Source organism: Balaenoptera borealis, assembly GCF_965194805.1.
Source record: "Balaenoptera borealis genome assembly, chromosome: 6".
NCBI lineage: Eukaryota > Metazoa > Chordata > Mammalia > Artiodactyla > Balaenopteridae > Balaenoptera > Balaenoptera borealis.
In genome coordinates, this window is record NC_138863.1 from 122,118,135 (window position 1) to 122,132,354 (window position 14,220).

Here is a 14,220-nt window from a genome sequence, read left to right on the forward strand (position 1 = left end):
ACATAATATAAAACATACTATTTTAACCATATTTAACTGTACAGTTCAGTGGCACTAAGTACATGCACATTATAAATGTGTCTTTTTATCTTCAGATCCTTTTAAGATTTTCTCTATCTTTACTATTCTATTTTTTTCCCCTTAGATGTGTTTCATTGTGGTTTTCTTTATATTTCTCCTTATTAGAGTGTAGGACTAACTGAAACTCTAATTTCTTTTATTACTTCTAGAATTTTTTCATCCATTGTAGCTTCACATATTGCCTCTCTCCAATTCCCTCTCTACTCCAATAATTTCTCACTTTCTTCTCCATGTCTCTTTATCTTTTTGCCATCTTTTCATTTTCTGTGCTGCATTCTGGAAGATTCTTCTGATTTATCGTCATGAATTCTTTCTTGAGCATTATTTATACTGCTGTTCAAATCATCCATTGAGTTTTTAAATTTTAGCTATTGTATTTTTCAGAAGATCAATTGGATGTTTTGCTTTTCAAATCTATCAGGTCACATTTTATAGTTTCCTAGTCCCTAGGGAAAATTTCAAGCTAGACTTCATAGTTTTTCCTCTTAACACAGTAAGCATAGTTGTTTCATAACTTGTGTCTCTGCAACACTCATTCTACTGTACACATGTATGTATGTATATACGTCTGCATGTATGTGTGTACGTATATGTGTGTGTGCATTAATTTGTTCTCATTCTCTCTCATAGAGCCTTTCCTTTGTCTGCTTAGATTTGTTTTTCCCCACATGTGTCCTTGTCATCAAAATAGATTGGGTTGAGGCCTAGAATGAAAGTTCCGTCTTCTAAAAAATTATCTATAAACTTTAAAATATCTGAGGACCTTGAAACTAAATTCACGATTTGAGGTATTCTTCTAACAAGCACCTGGTGTAACTACCATTTAGAATATTTTAAACTGAACTCATGGCTTGAATTTTTTGTGTTTTGTTTTTGTTTTGAATTTTTGTTATTGTTTCTGGACCACATAGGATCAGTTTAGTTTTAATATCTCAGATGACTGTTTCCCACCTATTCAGTTCTGCACTATAATATTTATCCTTCTTAATCCTTGTGATGTGGTGGAGGAAAATTTATATCTGGTTTATCTTTACCCTAATATTACAGTCCCTTTGTGTCTTCAGCTTATTATAGGAGGGCCTCCAAGTGGCTAAATTCCTTGGAGTAGCTTGAGGTGTTTGACTTCTGATTCTTGTAAGCTCTGTGAAAATTATAAGCAAAGTTCATGTTTGTCAGATTAGCAAATGCCCTCAGAGCAAAAACTACTCCAGAATACTTTTCTCACTCTGGATTCCACGTTTCCCTTTGATTCTGGACAGATGATCTAGACTATCTTTAATCCTTCAATGCTTTGAGTAAAAATTTAAAATATGTATATTCAGAAATTTCTAGATGCTTTATGGCTGAAGGTTTAGTGCAAATAACCCATCCTACACTACTTTAAGAAATTATTTTAAGAAGAATATTATCACAAAACTCATTATCTTTATATATTGATACCCCAAAGGTAATTCCAAAGTAGAACCTCTAGGTCTTACTTATTCTTTCTCAAAATGGCATAAGAGTATATCATTTGGATTATCAGTGTATATTTCACTGGTGGAATGTCAATGGTCAAAACCTCCCAACTATGTGAAAAAAGCTAAACAACAACAGCAAAAAAACTTAGGTAATTTAATTTAACCTAACAGGAAATCAAAACCACAAGCACAGAATATATAGACCCTAAATTAGAAAATTATACATTAAAAATTATGCAAATGTCCGTAACAATGACCCCACCAAAAAAGCAAAACAAAACAAAACACTCTTTAATTTTAAAAATCAGGTGACTTCTGCTTCTGGAAAGATGGAATAGATGTACTTTTCTCTGTTCCTCCCATTTAGTACTACAAAAACCCTTGGAATTTTATATAAAATAAATAAGTGGAGAGAAAAAAGTCAATTGTATAGGGATGGTGGAAGCCAAATAACAACATAGTGGTGTGTTCCCTTCTTTTCTTTTCAGCCTGGTATATCCCAGACTAGATACTGAAGAAACTGGCAACCAAGAAACCCCAATGGCACAGACAGAAAAAAGCTTCCCCCCAAAAGAAAATCTGCTGTGTGTAGCCAAAGGACCAGGAAAGGGGAAAGCTAGCAGGACAAAACGCTTTGGGATAACTTAGTGAAATAGGATACACACATACGTACACAAACGAAGTTGCTCCCTCGTCTCCACACACACTATCAAAGTCAAGCAGGGAGCCTAGATTCCTACCCTCACCAAGCTGTAGTGAGATACCTCTCCCACCACTGTCTGCAGAAACCAGGTGGGGACCCCAATTTCCACTCTTAACTGGTGAGGAGGAGGTGTCCCTCCACACCCTTATAAGGGTGGTTCCTGAGGAAACCTACTGGAGATCCAGGGCTTTCACCATCACTCAGAAAGGAGACCTCCACCCCCATTGTCGGTAGAGACTATGTGGGGATTATGTACGTCCATCTCCACTCAGTAGTAGTGAAACGTCCTTCATCGCTTCATCCTCCTGTGTGGGGAGGCCTGATGGAAATGAAAGATTCATACCACCTTTCAGTGGTAACGAGGCCACCCCTTAACAGTGTCAGTGAGGGTCTTGTCATGAGCAGTAACAAGAAGCTCCTGATCCTTGGAGCCCGGATAGAGACACAGTGAGAGCTGACCTCCTACTCCTACTCAGCAGTGGAAGGGAGCCCACATCCTGGTATTGATGGAAGCTGACTGTAAAACCTGGATTTTCACTCCTCACCTGGAAATGATGTGATGGTAACTCCCCTAAGCCTACCTGAGTGCTGTCAGAGGACACCAGTTAAAGCATAAAGTTGTAAAAGATTCAGTCTTAAATAATAATTCCCCAATGTACAGTAAAATATCACCCATCATTCCAAGAACCAGGAAGATCCTAGAATGGGGTCAAAAAGAGAGCCTGCAAATGCCATCACTGAGATGACATAAACATTAGGACTATCTGACAATATTTTAAAGGAGCCGCCACAAAAATATTGTCATGAGACGTTCCAAACATGCTTGAAAAAAATAAAAAGTAGATCCAACATATGTAAACACCTCATACAACTCAACATCAAAAACAACAAACAACCCAATTTAAAAAATGGGCAGAAAAACTGAATAGACACTTTTCCAGAGAGAAAATACAGATAGCCAACAGGCACAGGAAAAGATGCTCAACATTGCTAATCATCAGGGAAATGCACATCAAAACCACAGTGAGAGATCCCTTTACACCTGCCAGAATGGCTATCATCAAAAAGAACACAAATAACAAATGTTAGTGAGGGTGTGAAGGAAAGGGAACCCTTGTGCACTGTTGGTGGGAATGTAAATTGGTGCAGCCACTGTGGAAAATAGTATGGAGGGTTCTCAAAAAACTAAAAATGAACTACCATATGACTCAGCAGTTCCACTCCTAGGGTATATATCTGAAAAACAAAAACCAATTTGAAAAGATACATACACCCCAATTTTCATAGCAGCATTATTTACAATTGCCAAGATATGGAGGCAACCTAAGTGCCCAGCAAAAAAATGAATGGATACAATGGAATACTACTCAGCCATGAAGAAGAATGAAATTTTGCCATTTGCAGCAACATGGATGGAGTTGGAGGGCATTATGCTAAGTGAAATAAGTCAGACAGAGAAAGAAAAATACTGCATGATATCTGTTATACGTGGAATCTATAAAATACAACAAACTAGTGAATATAACGAAAAGGAAGCAGACTCACAGATACAGAGAACAAACTAGTGGTTACCAGTGGGGAGTGGGGGAGGGGCAATGTAAGGGTAGGGACATGGGAGGTACAGACTATTGGGTGAAAGATAAGCTACAAGAATGCATTGTACAACATGGGGGAATATAGCCAATATTTTGTGATAACTGTAAATGGAGTGTAGCCTTTAAAATTTGTATAAAAAAACTAAAAAACGTTAAAGAGTAGAAAGTGTCAGGAAATAAATAGAAAGTTTCAGGAAAGAAATAGAAGATATGTAAAAAAAAAAAAGTTAAAAGTTTGAATTAAAAATTAAAATAACCAAAATAAAAAAGCTAAATAGATAGGCTGAAGAGCAAATTGGAGGGGGAAAAAGAAAGATTCAGTGAACTCAAAGACAGAACTATAGAAGATAAATAATCGGAAACAGAAAGAGAAAATAGACTGGAAAAAAATAAAACAAAGCCTCAGGGACCTGTGAGACTATAAGAAAAGATTTCACAGTTTAATCATCAGAGTCCCAGAAATAAAGAAGAAATTAGGCCAGGCCAAACAAGAACTTGAACAAATAAAGACTAAAAACTTCCCAAATTTGGCAAGAGACGTAACCCTACAGATACAAGAAGCTGAGAAAACTCTAAACATGATAAGCTCAAATAAATCTATACCAAGACACTTCATGGTCAAAGTTATAAAAACTAAAGATGAAAATAAAATTTTGAAAGTAACCAGATAAACAACACGTTACCTATAGAAAAAGCAATTTGAATGACAACAAACTTTTAATCAGAAACCTTGGAGGTCAGAGTGAAGTGGCACAACATTTTTCAATTGATAAAGGAAAAGAACTGACAACCCCAAATTCTATATTCAGTGAGAATACCATCTAGGAATCAAGAAGAAATGAAGATATCTTCAAAATGAAGAAAACCTAAGAGAATTTGTGACCAAAATTACCCTAAAATAATGACAAGAAGAAATTCTCTAAACAGAAGGAAAATGATAAAGAAAAGCAGATCTTGTAAAAAATCAGAATGGAAAAAAGAGCATGAAAAATTATAATAAATACAATAAGCTTTCCCTCCCTTCTTAAGTATTCTAAATTGTATTTGAGAATTTAAGCAATAATTATAAGACTGTCTAATATGGTTCTCAAAAGTATAAAGTAAATAAAGACAAATTATATTATAAAAGGGGGAGGGGAGAAGGTCAAGTATCAAGGCTAACTATAAAGCTGTTGTAAGCTGAAAAATGCCCACCTGCCTACAAAAACATCCATGTCCTAATCCTTGGAACTTGTCAGTCTCACCTTAATTGGAAAAAAAGGTCCTTACAGATTTAATCCAGGTAAAGTTCTTGAGAGAGGAGATTATCCTAGATTATCTGAGTGGTTGATAAATGCCACCACAGTGTCTTTATAAGAGCCAGGCAGAGACAGAAATAATGTAATTCCATGGCAATGTAACCACAGAAACAGAGACTAGAGTGATGTAGCTACAAGTCAAAGAATGGTGGTAGCCACCAGAAGGTGGAAGAGGCAAGGAATGGATTCTCCCCTAGAGCCTCTGGAGGGGGTGTAATAGCACCTAACCTTGATTTCAGCTCAAAGATATAAAATTTTGGACTTCTGGTCTTCAGAACAATGAGAGAATAAATTTCTGTTATTTTAAGGTATAAAGTTTGGGGTAATTTGTTAAAGCAGCCACAGAAAACTGATACAAAAGCCATAGTAATCAAGACTGAGTGATATTGGCAGAGGGACAGACACAAGGATCAATGCAACAGAAGGAAAACAGCTTAAAAATAGACTCACACAAATATACCCAGTTGTTGACAAAAGTGTAATAGCAATATAATAATAAAAAAGACAACTTTTTCAATAAGTACTGCTGGAACAATGGACTTTCATAGGCAAAATAAAAATTTAAAAACCCACAAAAAAAACCCTGCACAAATTCTACCTGTTTCACACATTATACAAAAATTAACTCAAAATGGATTATAAATTTAAATGTAAAATGCAAAACTACAATGACGTAGTTCTGACCTCACACCAGTCAGAATGGCCATCATGAAAACATGTACAAACAATAAATTCTGGAGAGGTTGTGGAGAAAAGGGAACCCTCCTGCACTGTTGGTGGGAATGTAAATTGATACAGCCACTATGGAGAACAGTATGGAGGTTCCTTTAAAAACTAAAAATAGAACTACCATACAATTGTAGTGGGACCCAGCAATCCCACTACTGGGCATATACCCTGAGAAAACCATAAGTCAGAAAGAGACATGCACCACAATGTTCATTGCAGCACTGTTTACAATAGCCAGGACATGGAACCAACCTAAATGTCCACTGACAGATGAATGGATAAAGAAGATGTGGCACATATATACAATGGAATATTACTCAGCCATAAAAGGAAACGAAATTGAGTTATTTGTAGTGAGGTGGATGGACCTAGAGTCTGTCATACAGAGTGAAGTAAGTCAGAAAGGGAAAAACAAATACTGTATTCTAATGCATATATATGGAATCTAAAAAAACATGGTACTGATGAACCTAGTTTCAGGGCAGGAATAAAGAGGTAGACATAGAGAATGGACTTGAGGACACGAGGTCGGTGAGGGAAGCTGGGGCGAAGTGAGAGTAGCATCGACATACATACACTACCAAATGTAAAATAGATAGCTAGTGGGAAGCAGCAGCCTAGCACAGGGAGATCAGCTCGGTGCTTTGCGATGATCTAGAGGGGTAGGATAGGGAGGATGGGAGGGAGGCTCAAGAGGGAGGGGATATGGGGACATACGTTTGCTTATGGCTGATTCACTTTGGTGTACAGCAGAGACTGTACTATATTCCAATAAACTTCAATTAAAAAAATAAAATAAAATAGCATCCAAAAAACTAAAATACTCAGGACTAATTGTATCCAGGGAGATGAAAGATTCATACAGTGAAAATGATAAAACATTGCTGATAGAAATTTAAAAGACCCCAATGAATCAAAAGACATCTTGAATTAGAATAAAATATCGTTTAGGTGGCGATAGTACTGAAAACAGTCTATGGATTCAATGTAATGTCGATCAAATCCCAATGGATATTTATGCAGAAATGGAAAAGCTGATCTTCAAATTTATGTGGGATTGTAAGGGACTCCAGTTGGCCAAAACAATTTTGAAAATGAACAAAGCTGAATGACTCACTCTCCACAATTTCAAAAATTACTACAAGGATATAGGAATCACAATAGTGTGGTACTGACATAAAGATAGACATTTAGAACAAAATAATACAGTTGAGTGTTCAGAAATAAACCCATACATCTATGACCAAGTTATTTTTGACAAGGATACCAAGACCATTCAATGAGGGAAGAACTGTCTGTTCAACAAAGTGTGTTGGGACAAATGGACATCCACATGCAAAAGAGTGAAGCTGGTTTCTTACCTCATACCATATACAAAAAGTAACTCTAAATGGATCAACAACCTGAATAGAAGAGCTAGGACTAGAAAACTATTAGAAGAAAACATAGGGTAAATCTTCATGACTTCAGATTTGGCAGTGGAATCAGATTTGACACGAAAAGCATGAACAATAAAATTTTTTTAAAAATTAGATTTCATAAAAATGAAAAGTTTATGTGCATCAAAGGACATTATCAAGAAAGTGAAAACACAACATACAAAATGGAAAAAGACATTTACAAATCATACGTTTGAAAAAGGGCTTGCTGTGGACTGAATGTTTTGTTCTCACAAAATTTGTATGTTGAATCCCTAATCCCCAGTGTGATAGTATTTGCAGTTGGGTGTCTTCTGGCACTAGTTTTAGATGAGGTCATGAGGGTGCCCCCCCCCCATGATGGGATTAATGCCTTTATCAGAAGAGGAAGAGAGCAGAGCCCTCTCTCTTCTTCATGTGAGGTTACAGAAAGAAAACAGCCATCAACAAATCAGAAAAAGGGCCTCACCAGATGCCAACTCTTCTGGTGTCTTGATTTTGGACATCCTAGCCTTCAGAATTGTGAGAAATAAATGTTTGTTATTTAAAGTCACCCAGTCTATGGTATTTTCCTATAGCAGCCCAAACCGACTAAAACAAGTCTGATATCTAGAATATATAAAGAACTCATACAACCCAACAAGAATAATTTTTAATTGAAAAATGGGCGTACAAATTAAATAGTCATTTCTCTAAAGAATATATAAAAATAGCCAATAAGCATACGAAAAGATGTTCAGCATTATTAGTCAGTGTGGAAATACAAATCAAAACCACACTATGGTACCGATTCGTACCCACTAATGTGGGTTTAAAATTAAAACAGAAAGTAACAAATTTGGTTAGAACCTGGAGAAATTGGAACTCTGTGCATTGCTGGTGGGAATAGAAAGTGATTCAGCTGCTAGGGAAAACAATTTGGCAGTTCCTCAGAAAGTTAAACATAGAATTGCCATATGGCCTACCAATTCCATTCCTAGGAAGAAAATTGAAAACATGTATTCAAACAAATACACGTACACATATGTTCACAGAAGCACTATTCACAATAGCCAAAAAGAGGAAACAGCTCAAATGTCCACAAAATTTATGAATGGATAAACAAATTATGGTGTATACATGAAATGGGATATTATTCAGCCATGAAAAGAAATAAAAGTACAGGTGCATGCAACGACATGTGTGAATCTTGAAAACACACTAAGTGAATGAAGCCAGACACAAAACATCACATATTGTATAATTCCATTTCTATGAAATGTCCACAATAGGTAAATCCAGAGAGAGGTTTACACATTGGTGGTTGCCAGATGCTGAGGACAGGACAGAATGTTGAGCATCTGCTTAATGGGTATGGGGTTTCCATTCAGTGTGATGAAGGGCTTTTGGAAGCCTTTCCAAAAAGAGGTGATGGTTACAAAACATTGTAAATGTACTAAATGCCACTGAATTGTTCACCCTAAAATGCTTAATTTTATGTAATGTGTATTTCAACTCAATATATTTTTTTTAAGATTTATATTGCACCTACAAGAAAAAATATATATTTCTCATGTAGTTTACATGTTTTGAGGAGAAGGAAACATCCTGGACAGATTGTTTAAAAAAAGAAGAAAAAAAAGCACAGTAAGAAAACTGCAAACCAATCTAACTTAGGAATATGTATTAAAACAACAGCAACAAAAACTAAATCCAGAATTAGCTTAGAGTCCAGTCGTATATTAAAAACATATTAGCCTATGACCAAATGAGATTACTTTGAGAAATCCAGATCTCTGAAAATATAAGAAAATTCATAAAAATAATTAGCCAGTTTAACACACACCAAAATACAACACTAAACTTAATCATGAGAAGTGAAAATAATTGCATTAACAATTCAAAAGAAGAACACATTACTACCATCCATGTAATAAGAAAGTGAAATGAAAGTTTATATATAGGAAAACAGGAGCAATATACTAACTGTATTCTGGTAGCATGATAATATATTAGAAAATCCAAGTAAAGTAACTGAAAAATTATTACAAGAAATAAGATATATCATTAGAAGACCAGATTCATAAGGATGACGATGGTGCAAGTTGTTTCTTCAAACTAAATATCAAAAGAAGGAAAAAAATACCTTTCAAGTCCAAAAAAAGTTATCTGTTGGCAAGATTTAACCATCAGTCTGATAGTTGTTAATTTTTGACAATGTGTTATTTCATGATTTCCCTACATTATAACATACAAAATTCATATTTAAAAATATTATACAACTTTTATAAATCTGTACTGTGTCAGAACCAGTGTTTATATCCTCTTTTTTCTGAAACCAAATAATGGGATATAATTATTAATCTATGCTCTAACAAGAAATGATTAAAGAAGACTGATTAATGGGTATTTACTCCTGTGTACTTGGGTAGTTTTAGGAGAAGCTGAACCATTGGAACCCTACAGAACAAACTTCTTATATTAGTGATTGTTTTCGTTCAGTCACAGAATTCTTTCCTTCCTTCCTCACTGCCTACCTTCCTTCTTCCTAACCTCCCTTCCTTCCTTCCTCTCTCCCTTCCTTCGTCCCTTCGTCCCTTCCTCCCTCCCTTCCTCCCTTCCTTCGTCACATCCTCCCTTCCTCCCTTCCTCGCTCCCTTCCTTCCTTCCTTCATCTCTTCCTCGTTCCCTCCCTTCCTTCCTTCCTCCCTCCATCCCTTCTTCCATTACCTCCTTCCTTCGTCTCTTCCTCCCTCTCTCCATTACTCCCTTCCTTCGTCTCTTCCTTCCTTCCTCCCTCCATCCCTCCTCCCTTACCTCCTTCCTTCCTTCCTTCGTCTCTTCCTCTCTTCTTCCCTTCCTTCCTTCCTCCTTCCATCCCTTCCTTCCTTTGCCTGTTCCTCTCTCCCTCCCTTCCTTCCTTCGTTCCTTTATATCCTCCTCCCTTCCTCCCTTCCTTCCTTTGTCTCTTCCTCCCTTCCTCCCTTGTTCCTTTCTCCCGCCATCCCTTCCCTCCTTCCACGCTTCCTCCCTTCCTTCCTTCCTTCCTCCTTCCCTCCCTCCCTTCCTGCCTCCCTTCCTTCCTTCGTCTCTTCCTCCCTCCCTCCCTTCCTTCCTTCCATCCTCCCTTCCTTCCTCCCTCCTTCCCTCCCCTCCTTCCTCCTTCTCTCTGTCACTATCTCCTCTATCTCTTTTTTTCTTCCTCTGCTTTTGTCTAGGGAGGAATTCTTTAGAAGAACTTCTCACTCTAGACTGTTGAAAGTGTAGTCTCCAGGACTAGGAAGTCACACAGACCACAAACTGATGCAAAAAATCTAGAGGTTACTATGAAAGAATGACAGCAATTGGGACAAATGTAGGAAAAGATGAGAGTGAATTGTTGATCAGAGCCAGAAAATTAAACAGGTTAAAGGCAAGCACTTCCTGAGACTTTGACACGAATGTGATCGTAGGGTACACTGATTTGGCTTAAAAGTCCAAGAGCCAAGTTCAGTGGTGCAGGCAAGTCATGCATTTAATGTTCACACTTTTGTTTAATATCTTTCCAGGATCTATGTTAGGAATTCATACTTCAGTGAGGCTGGGTACAAAAACTTACAAAGTTAATGCAATTCATCAAGAAATGGAAAAGAGTCACTAAAACAGTATAATGACCTAATACTTGGCAGTAGTATCATCCTCATTCTGGCAGTATGCTTCAAGGAGATGGAAAGGGCCTTCAAAGAGTTACAGGAAAATCTGTGAAAAAGGGAAATTTTAGCTATAATTTATTTTATTATGATCAACTGACCTCATCTAAATGAAATCAGTCAATCAAAATAGCAACTTGTGTCATTCCATTTATCAAAACCCAATTCTAAAAGAAGATAATTCAATATTTCTCCACCCTGCCAGCTATGTAACCAAAGTATTCATTTTTTTCAGAATTAAAATAGATATGCTTTTTTGAGGAGGGTGGTTTAAATTTATATTTCTACATTTATCAGTTTCAGAAGTGGTGGTTTACTCCCCCTCATGAAAGATGAAGAAATTAGCATATTTACATTTCCTTCCACCCCCAAACCTGCTGGTTTTATGGCATCAAGTGGTACTTTTTTGAAAGTGACAATTTAAAATTTATTTTTATGTCATATGGCCATTATTTTGAGTATTACAATATTTATACTATGTATTGTAATGAACCATGATTATATAAGCTTGGTTCCACTTTTAAATGGACAAAATGTTCTCTGTAAGTTACTTTGCAAGCAAATCCCTAACTTTTCTCTGAATAGGTTTTTTAGATCATAGCTTGAAGTGCTTTTTTGGTTGTTTTTTGGTTGTTCTTTTCTTCCTGCATGAAAAAATCAGTGGTAATAAAGCTATGGGATCTTTTCATATGTGAGAATGTCTTTGTGTTGTATTCACACATGTAAAACAACTAGATGTGGAAACGTCAGGTTAACACAGATATCTCTTCAAAGCTGTGGACTATATTCTATTTTATTCTGAAATATGAATATGATGTTGTTGAGTAGAAGTCTGAGAGCAACTTGTATTTGTTTCCTTTGTCACTTTAGTCCAGTCTTCATGTTTGTAAGATTTTTTTCCATTATGATTAAAAATAAGTACTCAAAATGTAACTCATACCTTTTACCCCACTTCTTTTGGGGAATTACTAGAAGATGTTTATTAACAAATTCCTTTAGTACAAGAATTTTTTATCCTATTTTATCTTGGAAATTTTCCCTTTTCATTATTATGCTCTCTATTTGAGAAATTCAAACTTTATAAATTTAACCTGATATTGTCTGTTTTCCTTGAGATGCTTCACTAGTTCTGATTCCGTATTAAATTCTGTGATCATGTTAATGTGTATTCCCCTATTTGCTCATATAGATACATTTTAAGTCTATATTCTTAACATCATGACTTTTATTTATTGTTTCATTTATTATTACTTTTATTATTATTGTTTCACTTTTATTATTTTCCTTTTTTTATTTTATTAATTTCATCTAGAGTGGTTTCTGCCTAAAATTATATTCCTTTCTAGAGTTGAATTGTCCTAACTACGTATATTCTTTGAAATTACACGATTTTTTTTCTTTTTTTAAATGATTTTTACAAGTTTTGGGGAATAAAGGTCAAAGGCAAGTGCCATAAATTTCTAAGTTACATAGGGTAACACTGTCAGCTGTAACAATAAAGCTCCACATTTTGGTAGCTTAACAGAACTGAAGTTCATTTCCTGCTTACATAACAACCCAATGTTGGCAATCCTGGTCTGAGGTAATTAAGGAACCTAGGCCCCTTCCATCTTGAAACCATGCTATCCACTTAGTGCCCTGCATTTTTTCTGTTAGCAGAAGGAGAAAAAAGAAGACATAGAGAAAATTCATCTGCTATTTAAATGTCGTGTACCAGAGCAACACTCATTGCATTTGTTAGCACTGTATTGACAAAATTAGCCCCGTGGTCACAGCTAGAAATGGGGTGGGAGGCTGGTAAATGTAGTGTCTGCCCGGGAAGCATCTTTATATCTCTATACGTCTATATATGGAAGGGAGAGTAACCGTGTTGATGGACAGCTACCACATCTGCCATAGTTCATCCCTCTGACCACTGATGGTCAGTGAACATCCTTGTCACATGTAGTATATATTCACCCCCCTTGAAGGAAGATAACCCAAAGTCCCATAGAGTCACAACAGCGAGTTCAGAGTTTAGGCTCTCTGGCTTATATTCAGCCCACTCCTTCATTTCTGGATGAGACTCTTTGTAGTCTTGACAAGTCACCTTATCCTTCAATATAATGGTAGGACAAAGACAAGATAACTGCCATAAAAACTCCCATTCAGAAAAGAGAAAAATAGGAAACGTAAGTATCTACCTGCTGGAGAAGTGTTATGAAAGCCTCTACCCTGGCAACAGGGGAAACTACTTGCTGGTTCTGCTCCCGAGGAATAACTACCTTTTCCAGGTTTCTCCAGATGCCCTTGATCTTGCCTTCTGGGTTAGGATTCCTTGTCTCACCTCTAGTCATATTTGAGGTGGTCAAAGGAGGATAATGAGGCTCCCTCCTTGTGCCAGTTATTATGTACTTGCTTCACAGCTCCAAACCCACCCTTCTACCTTCTGCTTTGTGATACTGATGCTGGCACTATGCAGACCACATTTCTGCTTTGCCATATGGCTCCCCGTTAGTCTCTGCCAATAGGGGCACTAAAAGGAAGCTGTTAGGGAGAAGCAGAGTGAAGAGACTTGCTCTTTCCTGTTTTTACCCCAGTAATGCTTCTTCACCACAGCTGCAGCAGCACCTTCCTGTATAGCAGTTCAATCCAGTTTGGTGCCTGTTCAACACTTGCAGATCTAGCTGGGTTGCCCATCCCTCAGAGACACAAACACCAGCCCAACAGTTCCCCAGCCTCACAGGTATGGAGTCCCTCCTTGAAACATCTAAAGGTAATAATTTCAACCTCTTCCCTTTGTTTCTCCAGCTCTAGGGATAATAGCTGTTTCCTGAAGTGACTACCTCTAAAATATCTTAGTCTTTTCTCTTTTTTTAATTAAAAAAAAAATTATTGAAGTAGAGTTGATTTACAACGTTGTGTTAATTTCTGCTGTACAGCAAAGTGATTCAGTTATACATATATATATATTATTTTTTATATTCTTTTCCATTATGGTTCATCACAGGATATTGAATATAGTTCCCTGTGCTCTACAGTAAGAACTTGTTGTTTATCCATTCTATATATAATAGCTTACATCTGCTAACCCCAACCTCCCACTCTTTTTAGACTTTTCAGTTATCTAGTTAACAGCTTCATATCTGATTAGTAATTCTTTATATTGTATTATCTCTCTTAAAATAACTGTGATGATTTCTACCTCCTCACTGGACTTTAGCTGATACAGACAATGGTACCAGAAGAAGTACTAGGAAGTAGAAATTCTGAGATGGGTCTGAAGTAT